Source organism: Apis florea, unplaced genomic scaffold (genome assembly GCF_048593485.1).
Source record: "Apis florea isolate Af1SG1 unplaced genomic scaffold, ASM4859348v1 contig_2495_pilon, whole genome shotgun sequence".
Lineage (NCBI taxonomy): Eukaryota > Metazoa > Arthropoda > Insecta > Hymenoptera > Apidae > Apis > Apis florea.
This window is the reverse complement of record NW_028256595.1, coordinates 5,266,259-5,286,569: the sequence shown is the minus strand read 5'-3', so window position 1 is coordinate 5,286,569 and position 20,311 is coordinate 5,266,259. Positions and strand designations below refer to the sequence as shown.

At 45.4% G+C, this 20,311-nt stretch overlaps 1 long non-coding RNA gene across 1 annotated transcript; it reads right to left on the bottom strand.

Moving 5' to 3' along the window:
- Window positions 1-7,362: 7,362 nt before the first annotated feature.
- LOC147657864 (uncharacterized) lies at window positions 7,363-19,271 on the bottom strand. Its single transcript, XR_015291733.1, has 2 exons — window positions 19,046-19,271; window positions 7,363-8,386 (listed from the first exon to the last, which is right to left on the bottom strand). It is a non-coding gene; the product is annotated as an uncharacterized LOC147657864 (long non-coding RNA).
- Between the last annotated feature and the right edge of the window lie 1,040 nt (window positions 19,272-20,311).

Genomic DNA, 20,311 nt, shown 5'->3' with positions numbered 1-20,311 from the left:
TCTCTCTTTTTGTTGCGCGTTACAGAGAGTTACAATGGCCTGCAAACGGTTAATCTCCCCTCCCCTGGACACAGTGGGAATTACGGGCGTTTCATTCGCATGCATAGTACGCGTAAATCACGATAACGTTTCATTCATAAACTAGAGAACCCGGTTATCTAACCCAGTTTTCGATAATACCTGGTCGAATATTAATTAGATCATGGGTATGCTCGATATAACCGAGTGGGGGCAACGTCGATCGATCGATCGAACGCTCGTACATTTTACATCTCTGCCTGCCGACTTTTCATTAAAGAGCATTAAACATCCCGCATCTTCCAATTATCTTAAAACAAAAAAAAAAACACGCATCAATTTATTGCTTGCAACAAACATGTTCATATTCCAGTCTCACCCTGCCAAGGAATTAAAAAAGAACGAATCTCTTTGGTATAAATCTCGAAATCTCTCGAGATCTCTCCTTCGAAGGGAAGAGGATAGGACGAGGAGACGGAAAGACGGTAGCAATTGGATATCCGGCTCGACACGGAAACCACGATCGGCGGTGTCCACGGCAGGAGGTCGCGAGACGTTTCAGCCGTTCACAGTCGGTGGTCGGTCAAAGGCATCGCGAAATGAAGCTCTCTGTATGCCGCGTCGTCATTATTGTAAACCGCAGGTAGACAATGCATCGGTCCCGCGCATATCTCGAGTGCAGCCGGCGTACGGGCCGCCGCCGGCCATTGTCGAATCGGAAGGAAGATCCGCTTTGCATGCGACATCCTTTTCGAGCCGCTCGACGTGATGTCTGATCCGCCGCCATCGCGTACGCTTACGTATGAGCGTGCCACTCAATGACACGCTCGCTCGCGGCGTTGCTCGATCATCGCCGACCCTCGTCTCGCCGATATTGCGTCGCGGTTTACGCCTTTCAACGAAAATGCCAGGGACCGGAAGGAATTCGGTTCAACGAACCAATTGGTTCGAATTCAAAGTAGATTTGCCGTTTCTCCAGCAAATGCGCACGAGACTTGTGTCGAGATTTAGATAGAGGGAACCCTAGCTGTTAGATTCGCCAAGTTTAACGGAAGAAGTTGGCGCTCGTACGTTGTTGGAGAAGTTGGAGAGAATTCCAAGTTTTATATCCGCGCAACCGAGATTACGATCGAAACAAATTTCGCGAAAATCTTGATTCGAAATCTCGCGTGCACGCTTGACGAAATCGCACCATTTGGAATTGCGAGAGAGAACGAAACGAGCGACCTACGCCAGAGAGAAACTCGTCCTCGCAACTATTCCCAATAAATCTTGTCTGGAACAAAGGTGGTTGCATAACAATAAGCAAGCAGTGTTCTTTTCCCCTCCCCCGATCCCTACAATTTGACATTTGTCAATAATACAACCCTCGAAACAAAAATCCTATCCTGCTTAAAATACAAGCTCGATTATCTCCGATCGATGATCCGTCAAAAATCATTGTTCCACATCGAACCCTAACCATCCCTAACCTTTCACCAACACGTTGCCAATTTTCCTATCTCCTTGGGAACGGGTCACGATCCATCCACGACGACCCCGTTCAGTGTGTCGCGTTCACCATTCAGCCCTTCGAACGAGAACGAGAGACACACATAGAAAGAGAGAGAGAGAGAGAGAGAGATCAGCAGCGATCGGCCGTGGCGATACTTTCGCCTAGCCCTGAGCTAAATCCGCCCGCGTGGCCGAGTCCGATCGGTCGCAACTCGCGCGCGGAGAAGCACTAAAGCGCGAGCATGTCTGCCTTAGTGGCGCTTTAATGCCACGGTAGCCACCTATATACCTATATACCATGTCTCTCGTAAAAGTAATTGCATCAGGCCTCGTTTATATCGCCTCTCGAGAGCTGCCTTGCCTTCCTCTCCCGCCTCGCCTCGCCTTCGCCTTCGCCCTTCCTCGTCCCAACAAAGGTGGAAGATCGTTCGAAAACCCTCTCCTCGAGTATCGCCTCGTTCCCTGTTTTCTTCTTGTTGCTGTCCCGTGCTCGCGTGTACCGTTGCGCCTCGTACGCCTCGTGGACGCAATTGGAGGACGGGATGTTAAACCGGAGTTAACCACGTGCTACGCGGGCCCTCTGTGTGCTCCTGGGGTTCGAGGCTCTGTGCGTTTGACGCCCATTTGATCGTTTTCTTTCGTAGAGGGAGAAAGAGAGAGATATTATAAATGGATGGTTATTGAGAAATAATTTGTTATTGCTCGAGTAAATTATCGATCAGCCTGTTACGGGGGATAGGTGTTCGTTGCTCGAGTAAGATCGATAATTAAATTAATTATTTATTAAGGTGAAATTGATTGTTCGAGTATTCGGTTGAACAATGTTTGGCTGGGAATACATTCGATTCGGTTTTCAACTTGTCACGAGGATTCTTGATTCTTCTTTGATTCTTTCTCAGTAATTCGTGGTCATTGAGAAAGGGAAGGGATTTCACAGAAACTGGACTTAAATTACTTAAAAGTGATTAGAGCACGCTGAGAGAGTAACACTTGATATTTTTATAAGTATTAAGGCTCTAAGTGCTTATTGGCAACCGTGTCCAATGGACCTTAACTCCAACGGTGTTCTAAGTCTTTATTCAGTGTCCGACGGTAGCGACGTTAATTACCGGCAATTTCTTACGCCGATTTTACAGTTCCAAGCTTTACGACTTCGCACTTACGTAAACGCGTATCCCAGCTTAGTTTTTCGACTATTTCAATTGTACGGCGGATTACGAAACGCGGTGTCAGCACCGCCGACTTTCACTCTATCAACCGTACACCAATAACCTTCCTCGTACCACCTGCGAATAATTACACCCCTCGACTCCCGTAACCGCTTATCCAAACACAAAATCAATCTCGTAATGTAAAAAAATCCCGATTAACAACACCGCCAGTCAATCTCACGGACGACAAACCAAAACATGCGACCAATGTGGTGGTCGTCAAAAAAACGATCTCGTGCTTTTGCTCTTCGTTTCGCAGGATAAAGTGCCTAATTACTCTCCCTCGAAATTCGATCTTTTATTTATTTATTATCCAAAATCGAGTTAATTTTTTTAATCTTGAAAATAAACGTGTAGAAAAATTACGTATAAATTTTTCATTCATTATATGAAATTGTCCGTGTATTTACATATGTATCAACCTATTTTTCTATATTCATATCGTTCGAATAAAATTATTAGAATTGAAAATCGTAGATCTTTCTAATATTTATACACGTGATAACTTTCTCCAGTTTCATTGATAATTAAAAAAATATACTTCATCCTCGAGAAAGATCGAGAAATTAAACGCGAGCCATTACTAACAAACAAACAAAATGCTAGAGAAAATTTCACAAAAACGATGAATTCATTCGCTCACGTTTTCGTTATAACAATTATCATTTTTTTTTAATTAAAGATCAATCAAAGAACGAAATTTAGGCCTTTTATTCACACCGCTTATCGATTCATTCAGTTGCCAAGTATCGCAGAGGTTCCTTCGAAACGCGAATAATTCGTTCCAATTGCGGGATTCAATTCCTGGTTCAGCGAGGGACGAGCACAAAGCTATCTGTCCGCAGGATCGCGCGTAACTCGAAGATTAGCAAATAATATCGGGGCCAAGGTTACTACGTGTGTTGCACCGTTGCCTCCGGTGAACAATGAAATTTCACGCAAGCCGAGCACACGAGCGTTTTCTGCGTGGAAAAACCACCGCAGAAAAGGTTGCGATTCACGGACGCGTCTTCGAGCGTTTCCCGCTCGAAGATCGATATCGCTGATATTAAGGATTTATTACGCGTTTATATGCATGCAGTAAGTCGCCGCTTACTTCGAGCTTTTGTCGCTAATTAGCTCGCATAAATCACGATCGAGCGACGCGCAATTAACCGTCTGCCGATGGTTTTGCATGCAAATCACCTGCTAAAATGTCACGGGAGGGGGAGGGGTGGCGAACAGGTTTCGAGAAATGAGACGCTTGTTTATTGACGCGTTCGATTTGCGTGCTCCAACTTTGATCTGGCGGGGCGATTGAACGCTTGTTCTTCTAGCAGAGAAATTTAAATTGCAACGAATCTTTGCTCGACATTGTGTTGCTTGCTGATATAGTAGCACGAAGACGTCATTTTCGACGAAGCATCACACTCGATGTATTTATTTTCTTCGTCAACGTTCGATTGTTCGATTATCAGACAGTGAAGTTCATCCATAACTCTCGCAAACGAAAATCTTCGAACGTACCTTTGTCCGTTAATTTTGACCCGAGCGTAAGCCTCCGAACGAGACATTTCCTCAAAACTATTAATCGTCAAATAGAAACCCCACAAATGAGGGAAAAAAAATGGGAATAAATTTCGCATAAGCCTGGTCAGTGAGCGGTCGGGCAGCGTGTCTCTTTAGGCGTGACCGTACGTCGCGGGAGAGTCGGCGATGCTATCGTTTCCCCCCCGCACGTTGCACCTGGCAAAACGACGCCGTTTCAGGGTTAAGCAAGCATCGGTCACCGGTGTTCCCGACCTCGTATCCACAGCTGGAGGAGCAATTAAACGGCATTAAGTGGCGTGATGGCAGCCAAAGACGAAGAAGAAGAAGAAGAAGAAGAAGAAGAAGAGGAGGAGGAGGAGGAAAGAAGGGAACGGAGGAAAAAGGAAAAAAGGCGTTGGGGGTACACTGGACTCGTGTCAGATGTTAATTAAGGCCAAGGAGCGGAAAACGCTGGTCTCCGCTTGCCGCAAGGGTGTCGCAAGTCGAGAAATATCCGATCTCCTTCTCTCTCTCTCTCTCTCTCTCCTTTTTCTCCCACCGCATCCGCGTGTCTCCACCTCCATCGACGGCGATGGTCGATGTGCCGGCTGGATACAGCCGGTCGTGGAGCGTGTGCCAGGATTTTTATCCTGCGGGAGTTACGACGGGTTTACAATCTACCGGTTGTTCGTCGTTATGAGGCCTCTATGCGCTCTCGTGGTTACTCTACGGTGGCGGTGGCGGCTGTGTGTCGGCCACGCTCCCCGGCTGGTGGGGGATAAAAAATGAAGGCAGGTCAGGAACACAGAGCGGCGATTGCGTCACGGAAGCCGCGCGGCAGCCGCGCTTTCGATTTCGAGTCGAGCTCTCCTCGAGGATCCAAAGCCACGCGTAACTCGGTCGCCTCTTGGTCCTCTCCTCTCCTCTCCCTCCTCGCCGTACACACGCTTCGAGGTGGCTTCGCGATCGAGTGGCGCGCGTTTTGCCTCCTCTTCCACAGTTATTTCGATAGCGGAGGACGAGCGTTCGAAAACTGGTTAATCCGGTATCCGAAGTGGAGTAGAGAAGGAATCGAAAGCTTATCGATGCGACGACATCCCCTCGCGCAAAGTCCACGGTTTTCGACGGGAATCTGACTCATCGGCCTGGTTGCGAAATAACTCGTGAATAATCGCAGAACGGTCTCGCAGAGAGTCAGGAAACCGCGAGAGACGTGCGCGTTTCACTCTTATGCGTGGAACCGAGCGTAGACACGAGCGTAAACTTTCCAGCAGAAATGCCAACCAGCCGCTGATCTCTGATGCAACGTGCCTTCTCCTCGCTGCTCGCTGCACCTCTTTCACCGGTGCCAATAACGGATAATAACGTAACATGGATCCACCCATCCACGACGATCTTCGACGATGGAAGAACTCGATCGAAACTCTTCGATCTTCTTGTCTCTTTCTTCGAATAAATAAAAATTCAAAATCGAAACCATTTTCCTTCTTCCTGCGACCACGATCGTGTCGCGTGAAATGTCGTCTCTTCGAAATTGAGGCAAACGGGACGAGTGGTGTTCATCGGGGAAAACGAGTGGAACGATATCCTCGTGGGAGGAGGATCGTAGCAGGTTCCTTGACTTCTTCGACACCATTTTTCCGGCCAATGTTCGCCTCGTGTATTTGACTTGGTAATACCAAAGGTCTCGCGTACTCACACGAGTCCTCCTCTCTTTCCCCCTCTTTCCACATTCGCAACTGGCGCGATGTGGTGGTAGGTCCTGGCGGCGCTCCTCAGGACGACGCGCGCACACCAGGAAGTTCCTCGTCCCGGGAAAACTTGGTCGAGCAAAACTCGATCGAAACGATACGAGCGTTCTCTCGTCCACATTTCGCGAAATTACATCGACCAGTTTTCTCTTATGCATTCCTTGGCTCTATTTTCCAGAATAATCCTGTCGATCCTCGATGGCTCCTCCATCCGTTTCCGGCCGTCTACTCGCGCACAGAGACAGACAAGATTTTGCCCGCCTCGACGGAACGAGCGTTTCTCGCGAGCGTTACGCTTCCTGTCGAGCGATTTCAATTGCCGAAACGACGATTTTCCACGAGTAGATGCTCCTCTCCTCCTCCTCCTCCTCCTCGAAGCTCCTTTGAGAGAGTGGAAAAGTTTCGAGGAGATTCCTCGGTCGTTTCGACCGAGATCCCCGGCTGATAGCTCGGCCTGGATTAATTTTTCTATCTCGGAGAGGAGATGGTTGTTTTGAGAATTCTGTTTTCGACGAGTTGGATAGAAGTGGTGATTGGAAAAGTTAAATGTATCGTGTTACGTCGGAGTATTTAGGAGATGGATACGTTGATGTCGGTCATGGTTGTTTCAGTTCCAAATTGAAGGATCGCGTTCAAACGGCGAAAGGCGGAAGCTCTCGGATCCTCGTCGTGTTTCGAGGACGATCGAGATTCCTCGACGGGGCTGATATTTTTCTCATTGTATTCGAGTTTCACGAACGCTTCGAGCTCTTGTTCCTTTTACTGTCCTTGTACAGTGACGTTGCCTCGTGATGAATTTCATTATGTCCGTTAGATTTATACCATCACTAGAAATACTATTCAAATTCCGCAATATCTCTTTCTTTCTAATCAAAAAAAAAAAAAAAAAAAAAAAAAAAAAAGAAAGAAAAAGAAAATAAAAATTCGTGATATATTTCACCACGGAAAAAATGGTCTCGAGTGGCCACTTAATTTCTCCATGTTTCTTCTCAAATAAAAAAATAAAAAAAAATAAAAAAAAACAGGAAGATCGAAACTGATTCGCTCATGCGTGTCCATAGTATTCCCATTAGATGGTTGGTAATCTTTAGCAATCGATGGGCAGAGAGAATGGGCAGAGGGAGGAAGAGTATAAAGCTCGGCAAATTTACGACGCAGGTTAATCGTAAATTTTTCTAATCGGTCGTAACGAACCTCGGCTCGATACGGAATCGTATAAATTCCCAAGTGGGGCGACGAAGGGAATCGGGCGGAAAAACCGCGAAGATAATGAACGGTGAAGCGAGCCGATATAAAACGGAGAGAGCCGCGCGGCGAAGAAAGAGGATCGTGTACAGAGGCGAGGCGTTGCAGGGAATAGAAACAGAACTCGAGGGAGGTGGAACGGTGGCATCGTCTCGGCCACGTTTACTTTATTATCGAGGCGTGCGTTGGCTACGTTATGAAAGTATAAGCGGGGTTAAACGCGATTCAGTTATGGGTGTGCGCGAGGCATCCAAGGTCACCGCAATTATCCTCTTCGCTCGTCCGAGCAACGCCGAAATTTCCTTTCTTTTCTCTCCTTTCTTCGCCCTTCTGTAAGCCGAGAATTATTTTTCGGATATAGTGGATATTGCGTCGTTAGTGAAAGTTTCCCTCGTATGCAGCGTTTTCTTGCCAAGAATAATAATTCTCGAGAGTGAAATTCCTTTATACGCGTATAGAAGGAAAGAAAATTCTACGTAGAGAGTACGTTTTACTATTTGAAAAATATTTTTTGGTATATAAATACTACACAGTGAAATTTACTTTTTAGATCATAGTCTATTTTTAGAAGAAGAATATTCTCGAGAATTTGAATCTTTGAATTATTTTCCCATACACGAATGATGAAAGGATGAAGTAAAAATTTCACGTGGAAGAAAAAAATAGATCGATTTTGCTTTGGGCACTGCGAAAAGTTACTCTCGAACAGTCATTATCAATGCCATGTCCACTTGCGATAAATAGTCTCAAGAGCGACTCTCGACTTACTCTCCCCTTACGATCGCAAGAGGACGAAGAAGAAGAGAAAGAAGGAAAGGAAGGAAAAGAAGTTTCGAGAGTTGCTCTCGAGAGTTTTACTCTCGAATGCAACTCATCATTCATTTTGCACAGGATCGCGTTACAGGTTTTACTTACGCGCCTAAGCAAAAACAGAGCAACACGCGGCCGCTTCGTTCTCTGCCTCGTAATAAACTAACGGATTATTTCCTTAGCCGGTGCACAGAGTGCGTGTACATCGTCCTCTTCGTTCGGTCTGTACGCTGCTTTTTCTTCCTTCGAGATCGAACCTCTTCTCCTTGCAGGAATAACAGTCTATGGGGTAACGTGTTCTTTGTTCCGTTTTTTTTTTTCGAACGCAATTACCTTTTTCGTGAGGTTCTGGAAATATAAAATATGCATCGATAGTGATTATACTTTGATTGATTAACATTAAATATCTATTTTACAAATGATCGTAATTAAATAAAATAGGTTTCTTAATAAATTACGATATTAATTTTGTCAAAAATATTTTCATATTTTCTTCTTCTAAAAAATATATATATATAAAATTCATCGTTTTGATTCTAGTGTCAATTTTATCGCCACGATTAAATTACTTGGTTTTATTTCAAATCAATTGGATAATTCTTTTGGATAATACTTAGCAATTAAATCATTTTCTATTTTCTTATATGCAAATAAAATTACACGACTACAGACTACTAATAATTTATTGTGGCAATTAATATTTATAAACCTGATAGTCGGAATATTTTAACGCGTGCTAATAGAACCTACTAACTTTCTACCACGAATTGGTTAATTAAATATTACATCGATTAAACAACGTTCTACGTTGTATTTTAAATGCGAAGGATCGTCCCCCGCCTTATCGTGTCTCGCCTCGGTTGTCCATCCGTTGGACTCGTCGACACGACTGTACAGGTTCGAACAAGTTGGAACATGTTTTATCAACCTTCCTCGCCGACTCGTGACGGAAGAAGATTGTTGCGTGGACGCGAGGCGTCGAGGCGCCTCGTGGATTTGGTTCCAAATCGAGCGCGCGCAGCGTTGCCGCGCTTTTTGCGTAATTCCGCACGGAAAGCTTTGCATAACCGAACGATCGCATCCAGATGGGGTCGCCACTTAGCTGCCAGATGAGCGGGACATAATATTTAATGGCGCATGTTCATTTCTTTTTTTGCCTTCTCGCTTTATATCTTCTCCGTGTAATGCTCTCGAGCAGAAGAAAATAAACGACGCGGTCTAATTCTAAAGGAAAAAAAGGAAAAAAAAAAAATTCATTCTAACGGTATATCAATCTTAAGGATAGGAACATGAAAGTACGCGAAATTAGATTTATAGTGTAATTGTAATCGTTTACGCGACACGTAATCATCAGTGACGTCTTTCCTCAATGTCGTTTCGTCATCCGTTTCGACCGCAACGTTAACATCTCTCGGGGTACATCGAACGACAAGAGTGAGGCAGAGTGAGGAACAGCGAGCGAAACGGGAGAAAAAAAGAGGGAAAGAAAAAGGAGAATGAAGAGTAACGACATTTTTCTAAACGCACGCAGCAACAGGTAACGTTTTATCACGCTCCCCGTGGTAACGAGCGAGCCAGAACCAGGTGTTTTCAGCGCGATGTTTCGCGATTCCGGCTTGTTTCTCCTAATGTTATGGTCAGAATTGTTGGAGGTGAGTGTACCGGGTCGTGCAGGCTGGGACACGTTTTCCTAACCTTCCCCTCCTTCCCTCCCTCGCCAGTGCGCCCTCCTCTCTCCGCCGCACGATTCTTTTTTTTTTTTCTTTCTTTCTTTCTGCCTCTACTCTCTTTATCTGGAGAGGAGAGGAGCGACGAAGAGGACGAAATCGGGCGGCGAGGGAGCGAGAGAAAGAGGCCACGAGGCACGACAAGCAACGGTGGGAGAGTGGGAGAGAAGAGAGGTGGAAGAAGGGAGAGGGAACGAGGTACTTTACCTCTGCCTCTCTCTTCCTCGCCTTGTCCATCTCTCCTTCCCTCCGCCGCTAGGGACAGTGGACGCGAGGAGCATTATAACTCTCCCTCCCTCCTTCCCTCCCTTCCTCCCACCCTACTCGTTCTCGTTGCAAACCTTTCTCCCTCTCCCCCACCTCCTCGCCTCCTCCACTTCTGTACTCCCGCTACCTTCCCCTCCCTCGTCGCCCTCCTACCTCGTCCCTCGCCCCGTGACACGGTCTTGGCCCTCCTTCAACGTCCCTCCGCTCCACTGTGCGATGTGTGCACTCTCAGCTGCACACAACACGACGACGACCAGAGATGCAGGGACACGCGGCTCTCCGCTTCTCGCGAGTAAAACCGTCCTTGATCCCCGGGGCCACGCTCCATACGATACGAGAGAGGCACGGAGTGGCTTCTCCTCTCTGGCCGACTCTCCCTCTTGTTCAGCACGTGGTCACCACTGACGTCACGAGCCGCGCACCGAGACCGAGGCTGCTGCGGCGTCACGAGAGAATCTTAGGGCCCGTACACATCGTGCAATTTTCAATAGATCGATACGATGTAGAGGCTTTAATCAATTTCAATAATAAAGGCAATTATACGTAAATAATAGCGTGATTTCATTTCTTTGGAATTATTGGAATATATATATAAGAAAAAAAAAAAAAAAAAAAAAGAAAGAAAAAGAAAAGCGATAAATCTGACTATTTAAAATTCAATATTGGATGTAATGGTTTGTTTGTAACGATTTATAAGTTGGAATATTTAAAGTATAAGATACGTGATCATTTATTAATGATCTTCAATATCTCTTAGATAACCGTGGCCGTGAACAGGAAGAGACGGGAGCGTCAGAAAACTTAGCTCGCATCATCCATCGTTGTCAGAGCGATCCACCGTTAATGCACGCGTGCACTCTTTGTAGCGCGATTCGTATCATTACCCGTTCCTAGACTGTTGTTAGCTCGATAACCAATGATTAGACGCGCGACGCGAACACGATCGTTTCTTCGTTGACACCCGTATCTCTTCCTCCGTGTCCAACCACGAATTATCGAGACTTCCATCAAGGGATTAGCTTCGTGTCCAGCTCGTTCATGGCCTCAGATGATTCGTTCGCTTGTTTACTACCCGTTACCTCTTCTTCCCCATCTTTAAGAAACGTTCGATCGTAATGTAATGCCTCGTACCTCGATTTAAAACAGTCTCGAACAGTCTGGTTTCAGTTTCTTTTTTTTAACGAGAATAGCGAAGGAAGTTGCGTTCGTCGTTTTAACGATAGTGGTTCGTTGCGAGATTAAATTTTAAACGGATCGCTCGCGGGTGCAACCTCGATGTGTATCGTGGCGCAGGATGCGCGCGACGATCACCGGTCACATCTCTTTGTCCGTATCCTGAAATTATCTGTTCGCGGAACCACCGGTCATGCCGGACCTCCTCGACCTCTTCTCCCCCTTCCCTCTTCGACACGTGGCCGGAGCTGACGTCACGAATCGCACGATCCACGGAGGTAATCTTTAAGTTACGTTCACGCGAGCACCGATCTCGTACTCCTCGGGATTCTACCGGGAACGTTCCTCTTCGGATCGTGCTGCGACGCAACAGTAAATTATTAAACGGCGGGGCTGACGGATATGGTAGAATCCCTTTCAGGATTTATGGATCTGTTTCTTTAAACGTCGTTTCGAGGATAGAGAATAATTTTCGATAATCGATGTCAATTGATTTTAATCGTATTATCGTTTATTGTAGATTTAATTGCAAAATCAAGGAAAGAATATTAATCGTGAATATATTTTGAGAATAAAATTCTGGATGATTGTTTTTGAGATTATATTTTCGAAAATGAATTTTGAAAGAAAGTTTCAAAAAAAATTACTTCCCAACAATTTCTTTCATCCTTTCGTAATATTTCCTCCTCTAATTCTAGCATCAAACGTACTGGGTACAAGCCTGGAACGAACAATTTCCACAAATAAAGACACGCGGGCTCTACTGGACTGAGACAATAACGGTACCGCGGTAATTTATTCTCTCCTGGTCGGTGGAAAGGCGCGAGTTGGCTCTGCTCGCAGGCGAACCTCGCGCGTCTCTCCACTTTCTCCAAGGCCTCTGTTCCCCGATCGATCCGTCTATTTTGCATAAGAGCCGAATAACGAGAACCACGATGCGAGATAACTCCGATAGACGAGCACAATGGATGAATTCGCGCTCGAGACCCAAAGTTGAAGGATTCTCGCAGTCTCTACAAATATTAGTACGATCTCTGAGCTAGCTATTACGCTCGGTATTATGCGCTCGTACGAGCTCTGCATACATTGCATACGTGTGATGTCAGTCGCTCATTTTCATCGGTTAAAAGTTGGTGTAATACGATTGTTTGTATAGGAATTGGGAGAGTAAGAAACCGTGTACGTCGAGATGGTTGGGTGACTCTGTCCGCAGGGTTGGAGATACGTACGAGATAATTGAGTTGTTTGGTGAGAGTGTCGAAAGGCGATGTGATCGCGACGAAGCTGTTTTGATAAAATATTATTTTGTCGTTGACCGAGTGAAAGATTCTTTAATAACAAATAGGACAAATAGTATTGCGGAACGAAATTCTCGGTTGTCAAAATGATAAGTATCGGAATTTTTCTTCAATTCCAAACGCGTATTTTTTCACGTTGATTTATCGAGATAGAAACGTGATTTCGTGTATACTACTAATAACTATCCGGTGAGTAAGTACAAGTTGCGACTCAATAATTCCAACATTAGTTTCTAATCTATCCATACGTGAAAGTTCGTTCAACCCAAAAGACGAAGACACGTATATACACCCTGGATCGATACCTAATACAAATGTGATCGTGTACGAATCTCGCCGAGATAAACACGATAAAATCGCGCTGCGGATCGATCGAGAGAGTGTTTTGAATTAAAACTAATCGATTCCCGCGGCGCAACCGAGCTCTGGCTCGCGATGAAAAGAATCGACTGTCCTTGCCCTCTCCGTTCTAATCGTATCGCGTATGGTCCTTGATCGCGTAGGCGCGGGGAGGATACCTTTTCGCAATTTCTCGACTCAATTAAATCATTTCAATTCCCATGAGTGACGAAAGAGACGCGGCACGTTTTATTTTTTACACACTCTCTTTCTCTCTCCTTCGAATACTCCAACCTGACGATAATTTTTTTACTTACTTATTTACTTACTTACTTACTTATTTACCGCCAATAGGCTGCGCGCCTCGACTCCTAAACAAAGACACGGATTGGCGGTGTTGCGTTATGGCTTTAAAATCGAGGAACGGAAGGTGGTGGGTTGCGCGCAGAATCGACCGGCAAACGTATATAGGCGAGAGCCTTAGAGATTGTAGGCTTGGTGTTAGGGAGCCCAAGGCCAACACCTGCATCAGGCCCCACCACCACCACCACCATTACACCTTGGCCACCAACACCAATCCCCTGACTCTCTACGGACAGAAGTGTACCAATACCAGCTCACCACTCTTAACTACCATTAAATATACCGGCACTTTGTCCCTCTTCTTCTTCTTCTTCTTCTTCGTCGTCGTCCCCCTCGCCCCCTCCACTGCCCCCTGCCATCCACCACGCGGCGCAACGTTCATCCTCCTGCATCGAAGATGAGTTTCTCGACGTTTTATAGATTCATTTGGATGCGTCGAAAGCTACCGGGAATCGATAACGCGTAACCAGGAAGCCGGCTCGTGATTCTGCTCGGGCCCCGACATTCTTTCCTTATCGCGGTTTTTTTCATGCGTGTTCGGTATCGACTGGATTGGGAAAAAATTAAACGGTACGTCAATTACGGGATGCCTCGTTGCGAAGTTACGGTATAATAATAAATCGAAAGAACGAACGGGGAAGATTTCTATTCGATAGGTTCCTGCGAGGAGGAATATATCATCGTAGATCCAGGAACCGTGCTTCGTGGATCTCCTGTAGAAAAACAATCTATCCTCGAAAAGGCAGATCGCTCGCCGGATAGGATCAACATCTACGAGCAACTGGTTCTCGAGCGCGTGCCGAGGTTAGCCTCCTCGTATATATATATATATATAAATCCAATATCTCTCATCTGATCATCTCTTTTTCCTAATCCTTCGACTCGATATCCACTAATCATACCTGGATACTACGAATTCGCGCTCGGTCGCGAAATGAATCCTTGTCCACCAACGGCCGAGTTCGAAACGTAACTCAACAATGCGAAGGGATTGACGCTCGATCAGGCTAACCAAGTTTCCAGCAGAGGGGATCCTTAAAGAAACCGAGAAGCAACCGGAGTTGCAAGAGAGGAAGGAGTAGCAAAGGAGAAGGCGAGGCGACGTTGTAGAGAAAGGGATAGAGGGGGGCGACTGGAGATAAGGAGGGATCGACTGACTGCGGTGTGTCCTGCACTTTATAGTGCAATACTTTACGTGCAGCGTGGGTCGGCGTATCTCTCCAGCTGTCCAGGTGAACCCACGTCGTCGTCCAGGTCCAGCACCGCGGTAGCACAACTCCGGTTCCAGTTGACCAGTTTCTCTCCGGGCAGTCCCTCGGTTCGGGTTTGCAGCGGCGTAGCCGGTTTCAGCCAGCCAACCGAGCGACCAGCCAGTCGTGCCGGCTGATGGCATTGACGCGGTGCACCGAACGGCGAAAGTAATTCACTCTATGTATATATGGATACACACCACCGCGTGTGTACTATCGACGTCGTCCTCGTCCTCGTCGTTCGTTCCTTCGTTCCTTCGTTCGAACGTTAACGTTGCATACGGTTATAATCCGTATCCTAGCGTCGAGTAGGCTGGAAACCACGCCACCGACCGTTTCTAGGTTACTACGAATGCGTAAAGTCGCGGACGACGCACCTTTCGCCGTCGATCGCTTCTCCTCCGATCGGCTGGATCCTTTCCTCTCCTCCCTCGGGGCGGTTTATCGAGGCCGTAGGGACGACACAGGCCGCCGATCGAAGCCGTGATTCTTCCACGAGAATACGTCTCTATTTTTTATGAAATTCTTGTTTTTAAGATTGCTCGTAACATATTTTTATCGTTTTTAATGCGTATCCTCGAAAGGAATATTAAAATTATCTCTGCTACGATACGAGGCGTATGAAACTTTAAAACGCTTTAAAATACGCATGAATAATATATTTAAATTTAAAATGATTCTACCTTTCGTGCAATCTCGAGTACTTATTAATCGAAAAGGATCAAAGAGCCGCGCATATTAACAAATATGAGAATTAAAGATAAATCGAAAGGATTAGAGTTGGTACCAATTCAAAAATTACGATTTTAGAGGAAACTTTGAACGATTCGAATCGATACAAAAATAACTTAAAAATTTATTCGCAGGATTCTACTTTTTCGAATTATCGAGTTGCGTGCAAATTTTTTTCCCCCCTTTTCTTTTCTTTTCTACTCGCACGATTCTCCGTCACGAAAAAAATCATCGCGGCGGAGAGCACGCGCAAAAAACAGTCTCGCTCGGCTTAAGCTCGTATCTCTCGCGGAAACAGGAACTTCGTCACGAGCGGACGCAGCGGAGATGTTCGTGAAACGAATACGTATATATATATATATATATATATATATACGCCAGTTGCACGAACGGAGACGGAGGATGGACAGACGCGTGTCGGAGATGCGGACGGGTTCGCGATAAGGAAGGTGCGACATCGTCAAGGCCGGGCCGAATGAAAACAACCGGCAGCCTTTCTCCGACCGATACGGCAGCGTTCACGTGCCACGCCGTGTCCGTGGGCGGCCACGATATTCGCCTCGTCCAGTTTTCCCCATTAATAATTTGCCCGCGACTTGTCGATCGCCTCTCGACGACCACCGCTTCTCCTCCGTGCGATCTTAGATCGCAACCGGTCCCGCCGAGTCCTACGCGGACAACACACGTATTTCGTAACAATTCCGCGCTCTGTGTGCGCGCTCATGCGTGCCACGACCTGGATCTTTTCTCTCTTTCCACGTGTGCTGAACCTTCGCCAATAAATATATATATATATATATACGCCTTCGAGTTGGAGCAATCGTGGACCAATTGGATCTAGATGTTTTCGCATCGGTCGCGTGCTCCGCGACGATTAGATCGAGTAATCGATGCGGTGAATTAGGTTGATCTTTGAATTGGTTGAGTTGCCGAGTAATTTTTAACGTAATATCTCTTTGAAGAAACATCGACGATATTACACGCGATTCTATCGGGGAGGGAAGATTTTCATTTGATTATTCGGAAAAAAATTATTCAGAATGAATCAGAACGGATGAAAGTGGATCCGTGTTTATCCGCAACGAGCGGAGATCTCGTCGTTTCGAGACGCGATATATCTGTTTACTCGAAATCGGGGAGCAGAGATTCGGAGCTGATCGATCAGAAACAGAATTCCCGGTAATTTGCAATGTCGTTAACGTAGTCAGAAGCCGCGTGGCCGGCAATTATAACGGGACACCTCGCGCGGTATAATTAATCCTTTGATCTGGACGCGTTGTGTAGCGTTAATTGGATTACAAGCCATCGATCCAACTAATTCGATTCCGCGTCGTCGCGAGACGTACGCCTCGCCGGAGACCGGACGTCGTCTTCCGCTCTGTCGGCCTGCATCCACGTCTGTCTTCACCAATTCGACGAACGAACGAACTTCCAATGTCCCGATATCTTCCCATCAATTGCTATTTCGATCGTCGAATCGTCGAACGTTTCTTGAAAAGATCGATATAAATCGAGTTGAATAATCACTAAATAATAACCTAAATATCACGTGAAAAATAACACGATCGTCGAGAAGAAGATTAGTTTTTCTATTACGCAGTGTCTTTTACGCATCGCACGATCCTCGAGGGTTTCCCCTCCGTGTGCACGCACACACGCTCTGGGTACCCTCTGGCACACGAGATACAGAGAGTGCATCGTCTCTCTCTCTCTCTCTCTCTCTCTCTCTCTCTCTCCCTCCCCGCTATACGCTTCCACGTTGTATCTAACGTGTGCTCTCTCCGTCGATGCATTCGTATTCGTGTCTTGGGTTACGACAGAGAGTAGGCCCGTTATCGGGGCCTGCTGATTGCTTTTGAACAAAGAGGGCCTCGCCTCGCGCCGCTCGCCCGACGAGGACGCAGCTAAAACGAGAGGAAAAGAGTAACACGAGGAGATTGTTCGTGATGAGGTGGTTAGACTGGTTCACGCACGTGTGTGCGTGCTTGAAACACGGTCCCCGGTGTGCGTCTTAAACTGCATGCACTCTCTCGACGCGGCGCGAGGGAAGAGGGTGGGGAGGGGGGACAGGGAGCGCAGGATCCCTCCTTCTTTCTTCGTTTTTCGTTAACCCTTTCTTCCCTCCTCGCCATTTCTTTTCCAAGTCTAGCCTCTTCCTTCCCCTCGCCTATTTTCTCGCTTCGACCACTGGCGCCTCCACACCTTCTCTCTTCCTCCCGTATTCTCTGCGTTTCTCCCTCCTTCCCTCTCTCTCTCTCTCTCTCTCTCTCTCGATCTCTTCTTCTGCCTCTGGTGTCCGCGTGAACTTGTTCTTGGCCACTCGAAACGACTCTCTCGTAACGCGATGCGTAAGAGTAAGTAACGTACGTTACGTTTGGGTAGGAGAGGAAGAAGGAGGTGGAAGACAAGACGAGAGAGCAAAGAGCGCGGTAGAAAAGGGTGAAAGTCTTTTGGAAAATCGAATCCGGTGGATTCGGTTCGGTTGGGCGGAGTGGAGAGGGAAAGCACAGGTGTACACACGCACGAAGAGAAAGAGAGAGAGAGAGAGGGGCACGTCACTCGACGGGTTGGTAAAATTGAAATATAAAACGTGCGAATACTGTTAGACCTGGCAGGGGATACCTGGCTTGGTGTTTTAACGCGAGCGAGTTATATAACAGCTGGTATCGTAACGTGTATTGTCTCGCGATACCAATTAGCCGGTGAATTATTTTCACGGCAACTATTGAGTATCGGTCGTCGTAGGGTTAATCGTCCGAGTTTTGTTACGGAGTTTTTAACCTTTGATCGAGAGATCAGGCGATAGAAGCTAGCTTTTGCTTGGAACCTTTCGTAGGGGGACAAGCAGGTTTGCATAATCGGGTCATTCGTACAATAGGTGATTACTTAATTTTCCTCGCTGCGTATGATTTTCCAATTCATTTTCAACGTTTGTTTGAGTTTGAGGATTTCACCATTAAGAAGGAGGATTGCGTAATAAGATTGCGCAATAGGAATAAAAATTTAGAAATCAGTTTGTAATATCTTTGAAAGATCTTTATCCTGTTTGAACTATCAGAATTATTAAGTTATTCGATTAAATATTTAATCGTATAAGCATTTCTATATTTCTCGAAGAGAAAATATTAAAATTGACGAGATTGTTATTGACCATTGAATTATGCAAATTAATTTTTCCAATCAATTTATACATCTAGGTAGATTTTTTTCTTCTTCTGAAACTACTAATAATAGATCGTAAGTTTATGCATTTATGTAAATCTATTAAAAATGCATATGATATGCAAAAAAAAAAAAAAAAAAAAAAAAAATTAGCATATCATACGTTATTATACATTTGAGGAATAAAACATTTTTTTAATAATTACAATACAAATTTTCAATATTAAAAATTCAATTCCATAACGTTCGTATCAGTTTTTGTTTTCTTATAATATATTTCTCAAAATATAACAGAATGCAGAAAAACACACGAAAATACACGAGACGATATTCGAAGAATAAAGCAAATATTCCGAACTCCATTTTTTCCAATCATATACAAATCAGTATTTTATTTACATTTTATTTAATAATAAAAATTCCCTTTTCGCGCAAGATTTTTATTTCCCAATTTCATTTTTTTCTTTTTTTTTTTTTCTTTTTTCTTTTCATTTCCATTTTCTAATTTTTTCACGCCCGTGCAAAGAAATCCCTTGCCATCTTCTCGACAACGAATCCCTGTCCGAAAAACGATCGTCGACTCGTTCTTTTGTCCGCGTATACCTACGTAGTACAATTTGACGCGAGGCCAGAGCTCGAGAAGGAAGGCCTGGAGTATGTGTATGCGCGCTTGTAAAAGTGCATGCGTCGTCGTACCTTTCGAGGGTGTTAATGCGTACGGAGGCGGGTTTCTCTCCTCTCTTTCTCGGTTTCGCCTCTTTCCACGATCCCTCCACGTCTCCTCCTCGGCCACTCTTCCATCCTTCCTGCTCTCTTCCTCGTCCCGCTCGAGCGTGGTGGTGCGCGCGCGCGCGACCACTGGTTTGTTTTGGTTCACCGAGTGTCGAGTGTGTCGAGCGCGAGCGTCGTGCGTATGTTAAGTGAAGGCGAAGCGCGACAACCGGCGCGAAGGCGCCTGCGCAACAGCGAGCGGATAACGCCAACCGCGAATAATGTTAACAGCCGTTAGTTGGAGGAGCGTGGTCGTCTCACCGTGCGCCGATCGAGGCTGAGATTTCTCTGTTTTGAAAATGGGGTGTGTAGTAATACGCTATGGTATACGAATTGGGAGGAAAGAGTTGGGGATTTTTCCTCACACAGTTTTAACGTATCGAGGAATAGAAATAGATATAGAAGATGATTGAATTAATTTGTAGGTATTTTAGGAGAATTGTATCGATGTTTTTATTTTCTGAGAATGGTGGAGTGAAATTTACTATCGAAGATTGAAATTCGTTCGAAAATTGATTATTTTATCGCCGTTTGTAACGAAGATTTGATTTATTAATCGCAAAAAATGTTCTATTATAACGATATTTCCAAGATAATAATACATCACGATGCGATTAAAGTCGTTTTCATTAAAAAGATTACGTAGACTCTTGAAAATAAGAAACCTTAGTTTATCACGTAGCAACGAGTATATTGTTACGTTTAATTTGCAGAGCGAATAACTCATAATATAATAGCGTAATAACAAACCACTGCTCCGTTACCCCATTTACATGATAGCTTTCAACGATCAATAAAGTAGTCTCGTAGACTTTCATCCTTGAAAAACCAGATTGGCTCGAGAATCCTAAACGCAAAATCATAGGCATCCTCAAATTCCTGGATATCGACATCTCGAGCATAGTCGCGTTAAATACGATCCCCCACTATCATAATCTGATCTCGCCTCGTCAATTTCGATTCATTATGCATCCCCACACGAGTCAACAACGTGCCGACGTAAATCAACAGATTTTTTTCAAAAGACGTTTCGCAGCATGAATTATATCGGGGCTCGCGTCTCGAGGATCGCCACACATCTATTATCGGCCCCCTTATCGAACCGCTTCGCCTAGTCGGTGGTGAATTTATTTCGCGGCCGTGTTTCACCATCCTTATTTACGAGGCCGTGTTTCGTGGGCCTGTTCGATC